Here is an 18,974-nt window from a genome sequence, read left to right as displayed (position 1 = left end):
CAATTTTCATAGTCATGAAAATAAAGAAAACTCTTTGAATGAGAAGGTGTGTCCAAACTTTTGGTCTGTACTGTATATCTCAGTGATGTTCTCAGTATTTTCAGGACATGTAAGGCCTTTATTTTGTGATATACAATGGTATGCATCATTTCTAAGACAAATTAAATTTAACCACTTCACAACCTGGCCATTTCCCCCTTCCTAACAGAGCCATTTTTTGCAAATTTGACGTGTCATTTTATGTGGTAATAACTTTAAAACGCTTTTACTTATCCAAGCCAATCTGAGATTGTTTTCTCGTTACATATTGTACTTCAGGACAGTGGTAAAATTGAGGCAAAAAAATTCATTTTTTAATTATAAAAAATACCAAATTTACCCCAAATTTATAAAAATTAGAAAATTTCATTTTCTCTACTTTTATAATAGATAGTAATGCCTCCAAAAATAGTCATTACTTTACATTCCCCATATATCTACTTCATGTTTGGATAATTTCGTGAAGTAATTTCATTTTTGGGGGATGTTAGAAGGCTTAGAAGTTTTAGGACCTGAACTGATTTTTAAGGACCAGTTCAGGTCGGAAGTCACTTTGTGAGGCTTACATAATAGAAACCACCCAAAAATAACCACATTTTAGAAACTACACCCCTCAAGGTATTCAAAACTGATTTTTACAAATGTTGTTAACCCTTTAGGTGTTCCACAAGAATTAATAGAAAATGTAGATGAAATTACAGAATTTCACTTTTTTGGCAGATTTTCCATTTTAATCATTTTTTCCCCGTTAGCAAAGCAAGGGTTAACAGCCAAACAAAACTCAATATTTATTGCCCTGATCCTGTAGTTTACAGAAACACCCCATATGTGGTCATAAACTGCTGTATGGCCACACGGCAGGGCGCATAAAGAATGGAATGCCATATGTTTTTTGGAAGGCAGATTTGGTTTTTTGGACACCATGTCCCATTTGAAGCCCCCCTGATGCACCCCTAGAGTAGAAAATCTAAAAAAGTGACCACATTTTGGAAGCTACGGGATAAGGTGGCAGTTTTTGTACTATTTTAGGGTACATATTATTTTTGGTTGCTCTATATTACACTTTTTGTGAGGCAAGGTAACAAAAAAATAGCTGTTTTGGCACAGTTTTTATTTTTGTTATTTACAATGTTCATCTGACAGGTTAGATTATGTTCTATTTTTATAGAGCAGGTTGTTACGGCCGTGACAATACCAAATATGACCTTTTTTTGGTTTTGTTTCAGATTTACATAATAAAGCATTTTTTAAATATTTTTTTTGTGTCTTCACATTCTGAAAGCCATTATTTTTTGTTTTTTAGGCGATTGTCTTATGTAGGGGCTCATTTTTTTGCGTATGAGATGATGGTTTGATTGGTACTATTTTAGGATGCATATGACTTTTTGATCGCTTAGTATTGCACTTTTTGTGATGTAAGGTAACAAAAAATTGCTTTTTTGACACACTTTATCTTTATTTTTTTACGGTGTTCACCTGAGGGGTTAGGTAATGTAATATTTCTATACAGCAGGTTCTTACTGACACGGTGATACCGAATATCTATACTTTTTTATTTATTTAATATTGTTTTAATATTTATGAAACAAAAAAAATCATTTTAGTGTCTCCATAGTCTGAGAGCCATAGTTTTCTTTTATTTTCTGGGCGATTATCTTAGGTAATGTATCATTTTTGCGGGATGAGATGACGGTTTGATTGGTACTATTTTTGGGTGCGCATGACTTTTTGATCACTTGCTATTGCACTTTCTATGATGTAAGGTGACAAAAAATGGCTTTTTGACACCGATTTTTATTTATTTATTTTTTTATGTTATGGTGTTCATCTGAGAGGTTAGGTCATGTGATATTTTTATAGAGCAGGTTCTTACGGACGCGGTGATACCTAATATGTATACTTTTTCATTTACTTAAGTTTTACACAAATAATATTTTTGCGTCTCCATATTCTGAGAGCCATAGCTTTCTTTATTTTTTGGGGCGATTGTCTTAGGCTGGTGCTCATTTTTTGCGGGATGAGGTGACTGTTAGATTGGTACTATTTTTGGGGGCACACGCCTTTTTTATCGCTTGGTGTTGCACTTTTAGTGATGTAAGGTAAGCCGGTAGATACGGACGTGGCAATACCTAATGTCTACTTTATTATTATGTAAAACTTAAATAAATGAGATCATTTTTTAAACAAAAAAAATCATGTTTTAGTGTCTCTAAAATCTGAGAGTCATAGTTTTTTTTAAATTTTTTGGGCAATTGTATTAGGTAGGGTCTCCTTTTTTGATTGGCACTATTTTGGGGTGCATATGACTTTTTGATCACTTGCTATTACACTTTTTGTGACGTAAGATGACAAAAAATTGCTTTTTTATGGCACTGTTTCTATTTTTTTTTACGGTGTTCTCCTGAGGGGTTGGGTCATATGATATGTTTATAGAGATCGTTGTTACGGACGCGGTGATACCTAATTTGTCTACATTTTTTTTTATTTCACTTTAGCACAATAATAGCATTTTTGAAAAAAAATTGATGTTTTAATGTCTCCATGTTCTGACAGCTATAGTTTTTTATTTATTTTTTTGAGCGATTTTTCTTATGTAGGGGCTCATTTTTTGCGAAATGAGGTGACTGCTTTTTTGGTACCATTTTGTGGAGAAAGATATCGTTTTAATCAGCATAATGATCCCTACCAGGCAGTATGTCTGGTTTAATAGGGTTGATCCTGGTGACAGAACATATTTTAAAAAAGTACACAGCTACTTTAAAGGGGTTGGCCCATCTCAGAATGTACACTATCACAGAAGTCAACTACCTAAAATTTAACTTTTAATCAAAAATCAGCTAAAAGATACACATATATGATCCCTCACTTGGGGATTGATAGACAAACAGAAGACATACACAGAAAAAATAGAGCCATGTTAAGGACCAGGTCAAGGAGGGCCAATCTCGTGATATAGTGGGGCCAGACACACATGGGTCACTAAATGTATCCCTGTGATGTCCCTGTGTTATTCTCAGCCCGGAGATGATCCCTGATGGTGGGAACACTCCGTCCCCGTGCCTAACCTAATTGTCCTTGGAAAGCCCTAATCTCAGAGAAAGACCCATATGGATGTCCGGGTCCTGAGATATCCGCTATACAAACAAGTAATGTCCTATCGGACAATCCAGAAAGATATCTGGATGAAAAAACAGAGTCACAACTTATACAGATGCCTACAAAGTGGCGCTCTGAAACAGGGTCTCGACGCGTTTCCCCTCAACTATATGGTTCATCAGGAGACCAGTAACATTATGATAGGTTATGATAAACACACAATGTATAGAAAATAAGTTGCCTTGTAGATCAAATGGCAACTGGTTTTTCAAAACAGTGACCGCACCAGGACTTAATCCAAAACCAAAATAACTGGGGCACCTCCATGCGGCACCGCACTGTCTGAATTAAAACAGAACAACTAACATCGCATAGAAGGACCATTGATAATGATAAGGTACTTATCCATTCTAGTCGATCTTCAGCAGGCAGTGAACAGCAGCATGGGGTGCTCCAGGGGGCAAAAAAGATATGGCTCCCTCATCTTTTTTGCCCCCTGGAGCACCCCATGCTGCTGTTCACTGCCTGCTGAAGATCGACTAGAATGGATAAGTACCTTATCATTATCAATGGTCCTTCTATGCGATGTTAGTTGTTCTGTTTTAATTCAGACAGTGCGGTGCCGCATGGAGGTGCCCCAGTTATTTTGGTTTTTCTTTATTTTTGTTGGTCTGACCATTTATATGGATTAAGTCCTGGTGCGGTCACTGTTTTGAAAAACCAGTTGCCATTTGATCTACAAGGCAACTTATTTTCTATACATTGTGTGTTTATCATAACCTATCATAATGTTACTGGTCTCCTGATGAACCATATAGTTGAGGGGAAACGCGTCGAGACCCTGTTTCAGAGCGCCACTTTGTAGGCATCTGTATAAGTTGTGACTCTGTTTTTTCATCCAGATATCTTTCTGGATTGTCCGATAGGACATTACTTGTTTGTATAGCGGATATCTCAGGACCCGGACATCCATATGGGTCTTTCTCTGAGATTAGGGCTTTCCAAGGACAATTAGGTTAGGCACGGGGACGGAGTGTTCCCACCATCAGGGATCATCTCCGGGCTGAGAAGAACACAGGGACATCACAGGGATACATTTAGTGACCCATGTGTGTCTGGCCCCACTATATCACGAGATTGGCCCTCCTTGACCTGGTCCTTAACATGGCTCTATTTTTTCTGTGTATGTCTTCTGTTTGTCTATCAATCCCCAAGTGAGGGATCATATATGTGTATCTTTTAGCTGATTTTTGATTAAAAGTTAAATTTTAGGTAGTTGACTTCTGTGATAGTGTTCGTAATTACAACTACCAATTCAGTATTTACATAGGTTTAAAAAACCCCATCTCAGAATGTAATTGCATATCTATAGAATATACCATCAAAGTCAGATAGGAGCAGGTCTCACTTCTGGGACCTGCTCCTATCTCCAGAATATCACCCCCAAAGTGAAGGAGAGGACACTGAGCATGTGCTGGTGCTTTCAATTCACTGCTATGTGAGTTCTAAACATGGCCGAGCACACTTTGCTATTTTCAGAAGTACCATAGCCTGTACAAGGCTTCCAGGCTAATTACTAGTATACTTCAATGCTGGCCTGCAGGTGGCAGCACTGCACTGGAATATTCAGAATCCTGTATGCTTTTCATTACTTTATCTCCACAAAAAATTGAATAAAAAGTGATAAAGTATGGTATCATTAAAAAAAAAACTACAGAATGTACTGTTAAAAATGAGCCCTTATACAGCTCCATAGACATAACTATAAAACAGTTCTGGGGGATCAGAATATGGTGATTAAAGAATAAATGTATTTATTTTTTTCAGTATTATAACACAAGAACAACTATGCCTAGAGAATGAAGGGCATGGGTCAGTTTAACCACATATGGAAGGCTGTAAAAACAAAACTTAGTTTGGATTTTTTTCCAGCTTCCCCCTACACTGTATGCCATAGTAAATGGTGCCATTGAAAAGTACAACTTGTCCCAGAAAAACAAGCTCAATGTGAATGGAAAAATAAAAAAAAGGTATTTAAGCAGGCAGGGAGTAAAAAAACGAAAATGGAAAAATGGAAAATCGTAAGATCCTGAAAGGGTTAAGCTAATTTTGGAGGCATTCACTTATTACTATGGTCTATTTCTTATGGGATTATTCCCAATAACACATTAAATGTAATTGATAATATGTCCTTTGTATGCAATGATAACAAAGAGGCAATAAACAAGTAGTATACATCTGTATAGATGGTTGAAGGACCCTCCGAATCGTTTAAATATCTGGACTCTAATGTACAACAAAAAACACTTAGCTATGTTACTTTTTATTAGATTAAAAGTTGAATGTTACAGTAATAAAATGAATTAACAATACACATTGTGCAATTTTCCAAGTCAGAACATGTGCGTATTACCAGTGCTTTATAGCTTCGAATCTATTTTACTTGTACATTTGCTGTGAAAATTTGATATTTTCTCTGTGGATCCTTTCCAGCACGTTGGCTTGTTACAATTTCTACTTCAAAGTGTTAGAATACTATATGTCTGCAATATTGAAAGGGTTCCACTGTCAAATTGCTTGAGGGCATAAAAAAACATATAAACTACAAGTGTTACAAATGCACATGTACTGGTAGATTAAAAGTTGTTTTAAGTAAAATGGGAAATCTTAAAATAGATGGCCAAGTATTACTTTTTGAACTACCTTCCATTGATATATTTCACCTCTTTTGGGAATAACATGTCTTAATTGATTAGATTCTTAAAAGACACACTGCATCTAATCTTGTAGTGTAACATCTATGTTTAAAAGGAGGGCAGTCATTTTTCCAAAATTATTTTCTTTGTTCTGTCAGGCTGAGTATAAAATCTATAATAACTTATTATGCGTATTGCATGGTTACCCAGAAATTTTACATCCTTCAGGGCAAGTCCATATGGCTTCTGGATGCAATTTACAAAAATAGTGTATACGTGCAGTACGGACTTCAGTAAGTAAATTAATCTGTCATAAGATTTAGTTTAATTTTTAAGATGTAATCATTTAACAGAAATGACAGAAGACTGGAGTATAGTATTAACTTTACTCGAGAGGCTAAATGTCATCTTGAAAGCTCATTTATGCCTAATATTAAAATTTAATTATATATATATATATATATATATATATATATATATATATATAGTAAAAATATAGCAGGGTGCTAGTTCAAAGGGAAAAGCTTACCCAAAATGTATAATAGAAAAATAGAGCAGCACTCCAAAGTTGCAGTAAAAATGTGATGTTTTTATTCACCCATTGGTGACGCGACGTTTTGGCTCCAACATGAAGCCTTTCTAAAGCAATGTGAACAATCCAAAGTCGAGAGAGAGAGAGAGAGAGAGAGAGAGATCATTACATTAAAGTGTTTAGAAAAAAACTGCTTTAACCCATGCTGGCGTTAACAACAATATAAATACATCAAAATATTACAATTTATCAAGAAACCATGTGTAATAAATCCATAATGTGATACAAAAGAACAATGTCATAAGTATCAATACATAATTAGTACAAAATCAATGTGTACATACAGTAATATAAAATTGCTCCCAACATTAAATGGTTAAAAACAGTTATTCCAATTCATTTGTATGTGGGGAAAGGCAGGAACACATGATGGTGGGCATAAGTGAAAACGCATGCCAAGGCAACTTACACAACCCCATTACAGATCGCCCACTGTGCATGGCGTCCCCGATCCCCCAGTGCGCATGCTCCAGGCGGCGCATCATCTCAGTATCATATAGAAGCGTCATAAAAACAGTTATTCCAATTCATTTGTATGTGGGGAAAGGCAGGAACACATGATGGTGGGCATAAGTGAAAACGCATGCCAAGGCAACTTACACAACCCCATTACGGATCGCCCACTGTGCATGGCGTCCCCGATCCCCCCAGTGCGCATGCTCCAGGCGGCGCATCATCTCAGTATCATATAGAAGCGTCATAACAACCATGCGCAGTATTCAATATTCCTTAACAATCGCCATCTTGGAAAAGGTAAAACTTAATCGAAGCACAACTGTACCACAGCGTCCCCACCTATGTAAGATACCATTCAAACCATGGCATTCACACATAAAGCACACTGTTGCTTATAGGAACATCTGTGCTCAACCAAGGTTACCGTCAGGTACCAGCTGTTGAATCACATACAGGGTACACTGTGTGGGAGGAGCCGAGCTACTAGCAATTCCACATGGTGTTAACCCTGCTGATCCCGCAAGATCATGTGGGATCTCCTCGTATCATCACACTCATACTTAAGGAATCTGAACAACTGTATCATCGCTAATAAATAACGCATGTAAAAAAGACGCCTAACAAATAAATCTGGGGTTGAAGTTGCGTTGATTGTGCATCACATCATTCATCAATCATGTAGTCCCTGGTCATTCACCACCACAATCAGTATATAATGAGAAGAAAAGAGAGAAAAATTATTACTATAATTATATCCTCCATATATTATAATATAGTAGTTACATTACAACCTAACTCGAGGATAAAGACACAAGCATACATATAGTTGGACCGGGCAAGCTAACTTCCAAATACCTATCCTAAATTAAAGTCTGCATTGAGGCCATGTGGTCTCAAAGAATTGAGGGTGTATATCCACCATATTTCTTTTTTCTTTAATAATGAAATCCTATTACCTCCCCCCCCCCATCTCCTGGGCATTGGTACATAATCTATAATTCAGCATTTGATATATACAGTGGATATAAAAAGTCTACACACCCCTGTTAAAATGTCAGGTTTCTGTCCTGTAAAAGAATGAGACAAAGATAAATCATTTCAGAACTTTTTCCACCTTCAATGTGACCAATAAACTGTACAACAAAACAAACTGAAATCTTTTAGGTAGAGGTAAAAAAAAAATATAAAAATAAAATAATATAGTTGCATAAGTGTGCACACCCTCAAACTTAGTTGAAGCACCTTTTAATTTTATTACAGCACTCAGTCTTTTTGGGTATGAGTCTAGCAGCATGGCACATTTTGACTTGGTAAGATTTGCCCACTCTTCTTTGCAAAAACACTCTAAATCTGTCAGATTGCGAGGGCATCTCCTGGGCACAGCCCTCAGATTTTCAATCGGATTCAGGTCTGGGCTCTGGCTGGACTATTCCAAAACTTTAATCATCTTCTGGTAAAGCCATTCCTTTGTTGATTTGGATGTATGCTTTGGGTCGTTGTCATGCTGAAAGATGAAGTTCCTCTTCATGTACAGCTTTCTAGCAGAAACCTGAAGGTTTTGTGCCAATATTGACTGGTATTTGAAACTGTTCATATTTCCCTCTAGCTTAACTAAGGCCCCAGTTCCAGTTGAAGAAAAACAGCCCCAAAGCATGATGCTGCCACCACCATGCTTCACTGTGGGTATGGTGTTCTTTTGGTGATGTTTGGTGCAGTGTTGTTTTTGCGTGAAACATATCTTTTGAAATTATGGCCAAAAACTTCAACCTTGGTTTCATCAGACCATAACACCATTTCCCACATGCTTTTGGGAGACTTCAGATGTGTTTTTGAAAAATGTAGCCTGGCTTGGATGTTTTTCTTCGTAAGAAAAGGCTTTCGTCTTTCTACTCTACCCCATAGCCTAGACATATGAAGAATACGGGAGATTGTTGTACCACACAGCCAGTACTTCCCAGATATTCCTGCAGCTCCTTTAATGTTGCTGTAAGCCTCTTGGTAGCCTCCCAGACCAGTTTTCTTCCCATATTTTCAGCAATTTTGGAGGGACGTCCAGTTCTTGGTAATGTCGCTGTTGTGCCATATTTTCTCTACTTGATGATGACTGTCTTCACTGTGTTCCATGGTATATCTAATGCCTTGGAAATTATTTTGTACCCTTCTCCTGACTGATACCTTTTAACAATGAGATCCCTCTAATGCTTTGAAAGCTCTCTGTGGACCATGGCTTTTACTGTGGGATGCGACTAAGAAAATTTCAGGAAAGACCAACTAGAGCAGCTGAACTTTATTTGGGGTTAACCCTAGCCACTTTAAATGATGTAAGGTGTATGCTGACTCCTATTTAACATGATTTTGAATGTGATTGCTTCATTCTGAACACAGCTACATCCTCAGTTATAAGAGGGTGTGCACACTTATGCAACCACATTATTTTAGTTTTTTTTCCTTCCCTCCACCTAAAAGATTTTAGTTTGTTTTTCAATTGAGTTGTACAGTTTATAGGTCAAATTAAAGGTGGAAAAAGTTCTGAAATGATCTTTTTCTCATTTTTTTACAGCACAGAAACTTGACATTTTACCAGGGGTGTGTAGACTTTTTATATCCACTGCGTATATATATATCAGGGTGGATAAAAATCTAGGATTTTTTTTATTTCTGATTTTTTTTTTTTATATAAAATGCTTTTTGAGGAAAATATATTACCATCCAAAGGTTATCCCATCATTAAATAAGGATTCGTTTTTTAATTATGTAGAATACAGCTGTGTATGTTTAATTTTTTTGCTAAAGAAATTCCATTAATCCATTCACAATTTTATGCTCTTCCAGAGGTTTTTGTAAGATTATTGGGCAGTTTCTCTGCCTACAAGATATTATCGCAGATGCTTGGTTTACTTTTGCAGTTCTCAAAACTTAATTTGACTCAGCAGAGATCACATGCCTCTTCTTCACAGCAAAAATATTATAACATGAACAGAGTTGAGAAAAAGACCTTAATCCTAACTTCTACAAACCTATGAATACAGAATCAAACTAATATTAAAAGTTGTTATTCTAAAAATCTTCATCTACTTGCATATTATAAGTTATACCAGCAATAATTAGTCTTTATTTAAATCAAATCCACACACATATATATATATATATATATATATATATATATAGGTCCTTCACAAAAAATTAGCATATTGTGATAAAGTTCATTATTTTCTGTAATGTACTGATAAACATTAGACTTTCATATATTTTAGATTCATTACACACCAACTGAAGTAGTTCAAGCCTTTTATTGTTTTAATGTTGATGATTTTGGCATACAGCTCATGAAAACCCACATTTTCTATCTAGAAAAATTTGCATATTTCATCCGACCAATAAAAGAAAAGTGTTTTTAATACAAAAAAAGTCAACCTTCAAATAATTATGTTCAGTTATGCACTCAATACTTGGTCGGGAATCCTTTTGCAAAAATTACTGCTTCAATGCGGCGTGGCATGGAGGCAATCAGCCTGTGGCACTGCTGAGGTGTTATGGAGGCCCAGGATGCTGCGGCCGATAGCGGCCTTAAGCTCATCCAGAGTGTTGGGTCTTGCGTCTCTCAACTTTCTCTTCCCAATATCCCACAGATTCTCTATGGGGTTCAGGTCAGGAGAGTTGGCAGGCCAATTGAGCACAGTAATACCATGGTCAGTAAACCATTTACCAGTGGTTTTGGCACTGTGAGCAGGTGCCAGGTCGTGCTGAAAAATGAAATCTTCATCTCCAAGCATGAAGTGCTCCAAAATCTCCTGATAGCTAGCTGCATTGACCCTGCCCTTGATAAAACACAGTGGACCAACACCAGCAGCTGACATGGCACCCCAGACCATCACTGACTGTGGGTACTTGACACTGGACTTCAGGCATTTTGGCATTTCCCTCTCCCCAGTCTTCCTCCAGACTCTGGCACCTTGATTTCCGAATGACATGCAACAGTCCAGTGCTGCTTCTCTGTAGCCCAGGTCAGGCGCTTCTGCCGCTGTTTCTGGTTCAAAAGTGGCTTGACCTGGGGAATGCGGCACCTGTAGCCCATTTCCTGCACACGCCTGTACACGGTGGCTCTGGATGTTTCTACTCCAGACTCAGTCCAATGCTTCCGCAGGTCCCCCAAGGTCTGGAATCGGTCCTTCTCCACAATCTTCCTCAGGGTCCGGTCACTTCTTCTCGTTGTGCAGCGTTTTCTGCCACACTTTTTCCTTCCCACAGACTTCCCACTGAGGTGCCTTGATACAGCACTCTGGGAACAGCCTATTCGTTCAGAAATTTCTTTCTCCAGGGCCTTTTGTTCATTAGCTTTATAGGTCTCATGCTGCTCAAATAAATCTGTTGCACCCTACACCGTGCCAGTCCTCATCTTTTGCCCACATATTTAGGCCTTACATCGTCTCTGGCTCCGGGCACACTCCAGCCAGATAGGTCAGGGCAGTACGTAGGCATGCGTATTCTGTTCCTCGCTCAGCTCCTACAAATAGTTAAGGCTGTGTATAACCTGTAATTGTTGGAGGAGCTCCCTCCCCTATTTAGGCCTCTCGGTCCAAGCAGGAGGACACCAGTTTCATGCCCCTCCCTCCGGTCCCTTTTCTCTTTTACTCCTCCTTGGGTGGCCCACATATTTAGGCCTTACCTCGTCTCTGGCTCCGGGCACACTCCAGCCAGATAGGTCAGGGCAGTGCGTAGGCATGCCTATTCTGTTCCTCGCTCAGCTCCTACTACAAATATATATATATATATATATATATTTATACACACACAGTTTTACTGTTGGAGTAGCAGTTTGTGTTCCAGAGCTGCTCTTCTTCCTGCAACTACTGGAATCATATTCAGCCATTTTGAAAGCTATGGTCATCCAGCTTGCATAATAATATACATAGACTCTGCTTTTTCCCTTTCTTTCTTCCTATTTGTCTTGTAATACCCACAAGGTCATTTCTAATTAGATTAATGCACAATAAGAGGGCTCTTCTACACCAGGGTTGGACAAACCACAGAAGCCAGAAACCAATGTGCCCAAAATTCTACTGCCAACACCATTGTTTTCATTTCTTGGCAACTGAAAAGTTGGTTCTTGAAATTGTCAATAAAAAATTGACTTTTTCGACCTTGACCATTTAGCTTTGTACCGTTCAAATGAACTGTCTGCAGGTAGACAGACGGATGTAAACTATAAAGAATCTGCATAGTTTACAGCAATTTGCTCAACCCTTTCCTGCACACCATAACACCCTTAGGACAGACTAAATGCACTCTGGGAAATTGTAAGACAATTCCTCCCCTTTAATTTATAGTAACCCAGTACCATAGTTTAGCCAGTTCAGCCTGATAGACTGCAAGTTGATCCAGAGGAAGGCAAAAAAAAAAAAAAAACTGCGTGGAGATTTTAAATTCTGATATGCTGATTGCAAGTGTAACTTTGTGAGTACAATAAACCTTTTTACGGGACATATATGTGAATGTGCTTCACTATTCTGCGACCCCTTGGTTTTTATTGGTTTGGATGAGAGGAGGAATTTATGAGGGGAGTACTTGCATTTCGTCCCGTGCTTGGATTTGATGGCGTAAAACCGCATGGTGTGAAAGAGGACCTCAGAAATATCTGCAGCTCAATCCTATTTTCGTACAAAAAAAAAAAAACCCTGTGAGGTAGAAGCCAATTTCCCTCATTTTAGGGGAAAATAATTCCTTCCCGACTCCAATCAGGCAATCAGAATAAACCCCTGGATCAACGACCCATCTCTAGTAGCTATAGCCTTTAATATTATTACACTCCAGAAATACATCCAGGCCCCTCTTAAACTATTTTAGTGAATTCACCATCACCACCTCCTTATGCTGAGAGTTCCATAGTCTCTCACTGCTCTTACCGTAAAGAATCCTCTCCTATGTTTGTGTACAAACCTTCTTTCCTCCAGACGCAGAGGATGTTCCCTTGTCATAGTCACAGTCCTGGGCTTAAATAAATGGTGGGAGAGAGCTCTGTACTGACTCCTGATATATTTATACATAGTTATTAGATTGCCCCTTAGTCGTCTTTTTTCTCAAGGGAATAACCCTAATTTTGATAATCTTTCAGGGTACTGTAGTCCCCCCATTCCAGATATTACTTTATTTGCCCTCCTCTGAACTCTCTCCAGCTTTGCTATGTCTGCCTTGTTCACAGGAGCCCAGAACTGTACCCAGTACTCCATGTGTGGTCTGACTAGTGATTTGTAAAGTGGCAGGACTATTTTATCACGGGCATCTATGCCCCTTTTGATGCAGCCCATTATCTTATTGGTCTTGGCAGCAGCAGCCTGAAACTGTTTTCTGCAGCTTAGTTTGCTGTTCACTTAAATTCCTAAGTCTTTTTCCATGTCAGTGTTACCCAGTGTTTTACCATTTTAGTATGTACTGGGGACTTGCATTATTCCTTCCCATGTGCATAACCTTACATTTGTCAGTGTTAAACCTCATCTGCCACTTCTCTGCACAAACCTCCAATCCAGGGGCGTAACTAGAAGTGACTGGGCCCCACAGCAAATATTTGTAAGGGCCCCCCTCAGCGCGCTTCGCACCTCCCTCCTCCTGTGTAAACCCCACTCCTTTGGCACAGTGTAGCGGTATACTGTATATTGTGTGGCACAGTATAGAGGTATACTGTATATTGTGTGGCACAGTGTAGCGGTATACTGTATATTGTGTGGCACAGTGTAGAGGTATACTGTATATTGTGGGGCACAGTGTAGCAGTATACTGTATATTGTGTGGCACAGTATAGAGGTATACTGTATATTGTGTGGCACAGTGTAGAGGTATACTGTATATTGTGTGGCACAGTGTAGATGTATATTGTGTGGCACAGTGTAGAGGTATATTGTGAGGCACAGTGTAGCGGTATACTGTATATTGTGTGGCACAGTGTTGAGGTATATTGTGAGGCACAGTGTAGCGGTATACTGTATATTGTGTGGCACAGTGTAGCGGTATATTGTGAGGCACAGTGTAGAGGTATACTGTATATTGTGTGGCACAGTGTAGCGGTATATTGTGAGGCACAGTGTAGAGGTATACTGTATATTGTGTCGCACAGTGTAGCGGTATACTGTATATTGTGTGGCACAGTGTAGAGGTATACTGTATATTGTGTGGCACAGTGTAGAGGTATACTGTATATTGTGGGGCACAGTGTAGAGGTATACTGTATATTGTGGGGCACAGTGTAGAGGTATACTGTATATTGTGGGGCACAGTGTAGCGGTATACTGTATATTGTGGGGCACAGTGTAGCGGTATACTGTATATTGTGTGGCACAGTGTAGAGGTATACTGTATATTGTGTGGCACAGTGTAGAGGTATACTGTATATTGTGGGGCACAGTGTAGAGGTATACTGTATATTGTGGGGCACAGTATAGAGGTATACTGTATATTGTGGGGCACAGTGTAGCGGTATACTGTATATTGTGGGGCACAGTGTAGCGGTATACTGTATATTGTGGGGCACAGTGTAGCGGTATACTGTATATTGTGTGGCACAGTGTAGCGGTATACTGTATATTGTGTGGCACAGTGTAGCGGTATACTGTATATTGTGTGGCACAGTAGCAGTATACTGTATATTGTGGGGCACAGTGTAGCGGTATACTGTACATTGTGGGGCACAGTGTAGGCTATATGTGCATAACATAAACATACTCCACATGAACACTTACAGTTACTTGGCTCGGCCCTTGGGGATCTCGGACGCCACTTCCACACTTTGGCCGGGGGCTCGGCGGAGCTGATGTTGTGTTTTATCCTAATAAGAAAGATTTTATAATAAGGATTTGGAGAAGGGGCAGTGGGATAGCAAAGCAGGGAGAGGCCGGTGCTGCTACTAGGGGGTCATACCATGGGGCAGTAATAAAACCCACCATAATGCCCCCCCCCCCCAGTAGTAATAATTCTCCTTATAATGTGACAGTGCAAAAAATACACCCTTGTAATGCCCCCAGTTGAGCTAATGTCCCCATAGTGCCCCCATAATGTGCCAGTATAAAATACCCCTATATAGTGCCCCCAGTAAATTCCCCCATAGTGCTCCTCTCCCCCCTTCCTGCTAGTGCCCCCCAAAATGTACCAGTATAAAATGCCCCATATATAGTGCCCCAGTAGATGCCCCTCAGTGCCCGGCCTCTGATCTGATAGGCTGCCAGCCTAGTGTCCCCCATAATGCCCCCCAATAATGTGCCAGTATCAAGTGCCTCTCCCCCCCCCACATGTCCCAGTATCATAGTGCCATCTCCCCCCATGTGCCAGTATCAAGTGCCTCTCTCCTTCCCACCCCCCATGTGCCAGTATCAAGTGCCTCTCTCTTCCCCCCATGTGCCAGTATCATAGTGCCATCTCCCCCGCAAAAAAGTGCCAGTATTAAGTGCCTCTCCCCCCATGTGCCAGTATCATAGTGCCAACCCCCCCCCCCACATGCCAGTATCAAGTGCCTCTCTCCTCCCCCCCATGTCCCAGTATCATAGTGCCATCTCCCCCCCCCCCACTAAAAAGTGCCAATATCAAGTGCCTCTCTCCCTCCCCCCTCCCCATGTGCCAGTATCAGGTGCCTCCCCCCCCCATGTGCCAGTATCAAGTGCCAACCCCCCCTCTCCCCTCCAGGTGCCAGTATCAGGTGCCTCCCCCCCCCCCCATGTCCCAGTATCATAGTGCCATCTTCCCCCCCACCACCATCACAAAAAAAGTGCCAGTATCAAGTGCCTCTCTCCCTCCCCCCCCCATGCCAGTATCAGGTGCCTCTCTCCCCCCCCCCCCCATGCCAGTATCAGGTGCCAACCCCACTCCCCCCCATGTGCCAGTATCAGGTGCCTTCCGCTCCCCCCATGGCAGTAACAGTGGGTATTAAAAAAATAATAATAAACACTTCTACTTACCTCCATGTCAGCGATGCGATGCAGCCTCTTCCTGTGTCCCGCCTTGTATTCTGTCCCGCCCTGTATGTCCTTATATGGAGTCAGTGCTTGTATTTCAGAAAAGAGTCTGCTGGGATTCGAACCCACGACCTTCTGCTTCAGAGGCAGAGCAGCTAACCACTAGACCATAGGAGCTGCCTTGATGCTGGCTGAAAAAATATGAGACTTCTACTGTTATAGCTGGCTAAGTGTACATCTATACACATGGCAGCTGCTCATATATAGAGATGTAGCAGAGCTGAATGTGCTGAGACAGCTGTCATATACAGATATAGCAGTATCTCAGATATATCTCTATATGACAGCTGTTCCAGCACACTCAGCTCTGCTATATCTCTATATATGATAGCTGTCATGTGTATAGATGTAGCAGAGCTGGGTGTGTTTAGGCATCTGTCATGTGTATAGATGTAGTAGAGCTGGGTTTGCTGGGGCAACTGTTTTATATAGAGATATAGCAGAGCTGAGCGTGCTGGGACAGCTGTCATATAGATATATAGCAGTGCTGGTGTGTTGGGGCAGCTGTCATGTGTATAGATGTAGCATAGCTGGCTGTGTTTCGGCAGCTGTCATGTGTATACATGTGTATAGATGTAGTAGAGCTGGGTGTGTTTGGGCATCTGTCATGTATAGATGTAGTAGAGCTGGGTTTGCTGGGGCAGCTGTCATATATAGAGATATAGCAGAGCTGAGTGTGCTGGTGCAGCTGTCATGTGTATAGATGTAGCAGAGCTGGGTGTGTTTAGGCATCTGTCATGTGTATAGATGTAGTAGAGCTGGGTTTGCTGGGGCAGCTGTCATATATAGAGATATAGCAGAGCTGAGTGTGCTGGGACAGCTGTCATATAGATATATAGCAGTGCTGGTGTGTTGGGGGCAGCTGTCATGTGTATAGATGTAGCAGAGCTGGCTGTGTTTCGGCAGCTGTCATGTGTATAGATGTAGTAGAGCTGGGTTTGCTGGGGCAGCTGTCATATATAGAGATATAGCAGAGCTGAGTGTGCAGGGACAGCTGTCATATACAGATATAGCAGTGCTAGGTGTGTTTGGGCAGCTGTCATGTGTATAGATGTATTTTTTTTTTTTTTTACAGTCAGTTGTAATGCAGCCTTTATGGCTGTGAGGGTAAATGCTTTGCCACTGATTCACTAATAGATTGGAGGTTGTGGGTTCGAATCCCAGACCAGGAGACTTTAGCAGACAGTAAAATTAGATCACACTAGCGGCTGCTGTGAAGGGGCCCTGAACACGATATTTAACTAACTTAAAAATAAACTGTCACACACGCTGCCGGGGCGCCGGGCCCCCTTGGCATCCCGGGCCCCGAAGCAGCTGCTTCCCCTGCTTCCCCGGTAGTTACGCCACTGCTCCAATCTATCCAGATCCATCTGTAGCAGTATACTGTCCTCTTCCATGTTAATTACTTTACACAGTTAAGTGTCATCTGCAAAAATTGAAATTCACTTTAATAAAATTATGATCAGTCAGATGCATGTGCAATATCTTTATGCAATATGCAGTATTAAAAAATGTGCTTCTATAATTATACACCCTGAGGCACATATCTAAAGCAGATCTGCTCAACTGCTATATTAACTGATTTGATTGAATTATACAGAGAAATAAGGAAATCTATCGCACTCTGTTTGTATAAAGTCCAGTTTATTTCTCTTCACATACCATCCTTGAGAACGATCGAGTGGGATACAACCAGCACATGGCGAACAACTATTTTGCATCCTCTGACGCTTCCTCATAGTCTGCTGGGACCAGGCATCACTGCATTTAAATCCCTGACTTAGTACATCATTTACGAGTCCTTAACCCCTTCACGACCACAATCTGTAAATATACGTGATAGCTGCACATACCCCATGCAGCTACCACGTATATAAACGTTCTGGCAGCTCTTTAATCCAAGCGCTGCAAAGCGCTTGGATTAAAGCTTCTGCCCCTGCCCTGTATGCTGTCACGGACAGCATACAGTGCAGTAATGCCGGCAAGGGGCCAATCAGAGTGGTCCCTTGCCGGCAATCGATCCGATTGGTTAGTCTGTGCAGACTAACCAATCGGATCGCGGCAGTGTTAAAATGCCGGTTTCAGGCTCTGATCTGAGCTCTGCAGATCAGAGCCTGAAATCAGTGTCCTCGTGCCCCCCCCGATCTATGCAGCCCCCCTCATCTGTGCAGCGCCCCCCCCCCGATCTGTGCAGACACCCCCCCCCCGATCTGTGCCCAGTTCAGCCCATCAGTGATCTGTGCAGCCCATCTGTGCACCCCATCTTTCCCAGTGCTGCCCCCTCCTTGAGTCCGCCCCCTGAGTGACATACCTCCCTCCTCCCTCCCCCCCCTCTTCCAGTGCTGCCCCCCCCCGCTGTGTTTGATGGCGGCAGCTCCATTCCTGAGCCGCCGCCATCATCAGAGTGTCAGCTCTATGCTGACACTCTGCTGATACCCCATAGATGCTGCGGTAGCGGCATCCATGGGGTCAATAGAGGGAGGGGGCTCCCTCTCTCCACCATCGGGGCTGCTGCGCTGCGATGGCAGCCCCGATGGTTGCCCTGGCAACCGGACGCTTTGCAAAAGCGTCCGCTGTTGCCACCTACAGGGCACCTGAATGTATTACACTTTGCAATGCAAGAGCATTGCAAAGTATAGTACAGCCATCAGCCCCACTGGATCTTCATGATCCAAGAGGGACTTGATAAAAAAAAATGTGAAAAAAATAAAAGTAAAAATAAATAAATAAAAATGTAAAATAAAAAAAAATTGCCTTTTTTTCCTATAAAAAAATGAAAAATAAAAAAACTACACATATTAGGTATTACCGCGTCCGTAACGACCGTCTCTATAAAGATATCACATGATAGACCCCGTCCGATAAACACCATAAAAAAAAAAAAACTGTGTAAAAAAAAGCAATTTTTGTCACCTTACATCACAAAAAGTGCAACAGCAAGCTATAAAAAAGGCGTATGACCCCCGAAAGAGTACCAATCAAACCGTCACCTTGTCCTGCAAAAAATGATACCCTATTTAAGACAATCGCCCAAAAAATAAAAAAGCTATGGCTCTCAGACTATAGAGACACTAAAACATAATTTTTTGGGTTTCAGAA

The sequence above is a fragment of the Bufo gargarizans genome, chromosome 2, assembly GCF_014858855.1.
Source record: "Bufo gargarizans isolate SCDJY-AF-19 chromosome 2, ASM1485885v1, whole genome shotgun sequence".
NCBI classification, from domain to species: Eukaryota; Metazoa; Chordata; class Amphibia; order Anura; family Bufonidae; genus Bufo; species Bufo gargarizans.
The sequence above is the reverse complement of the archived record's forward strand: the minus strand, read 5'-3'. Positions refer to the sequence as shown.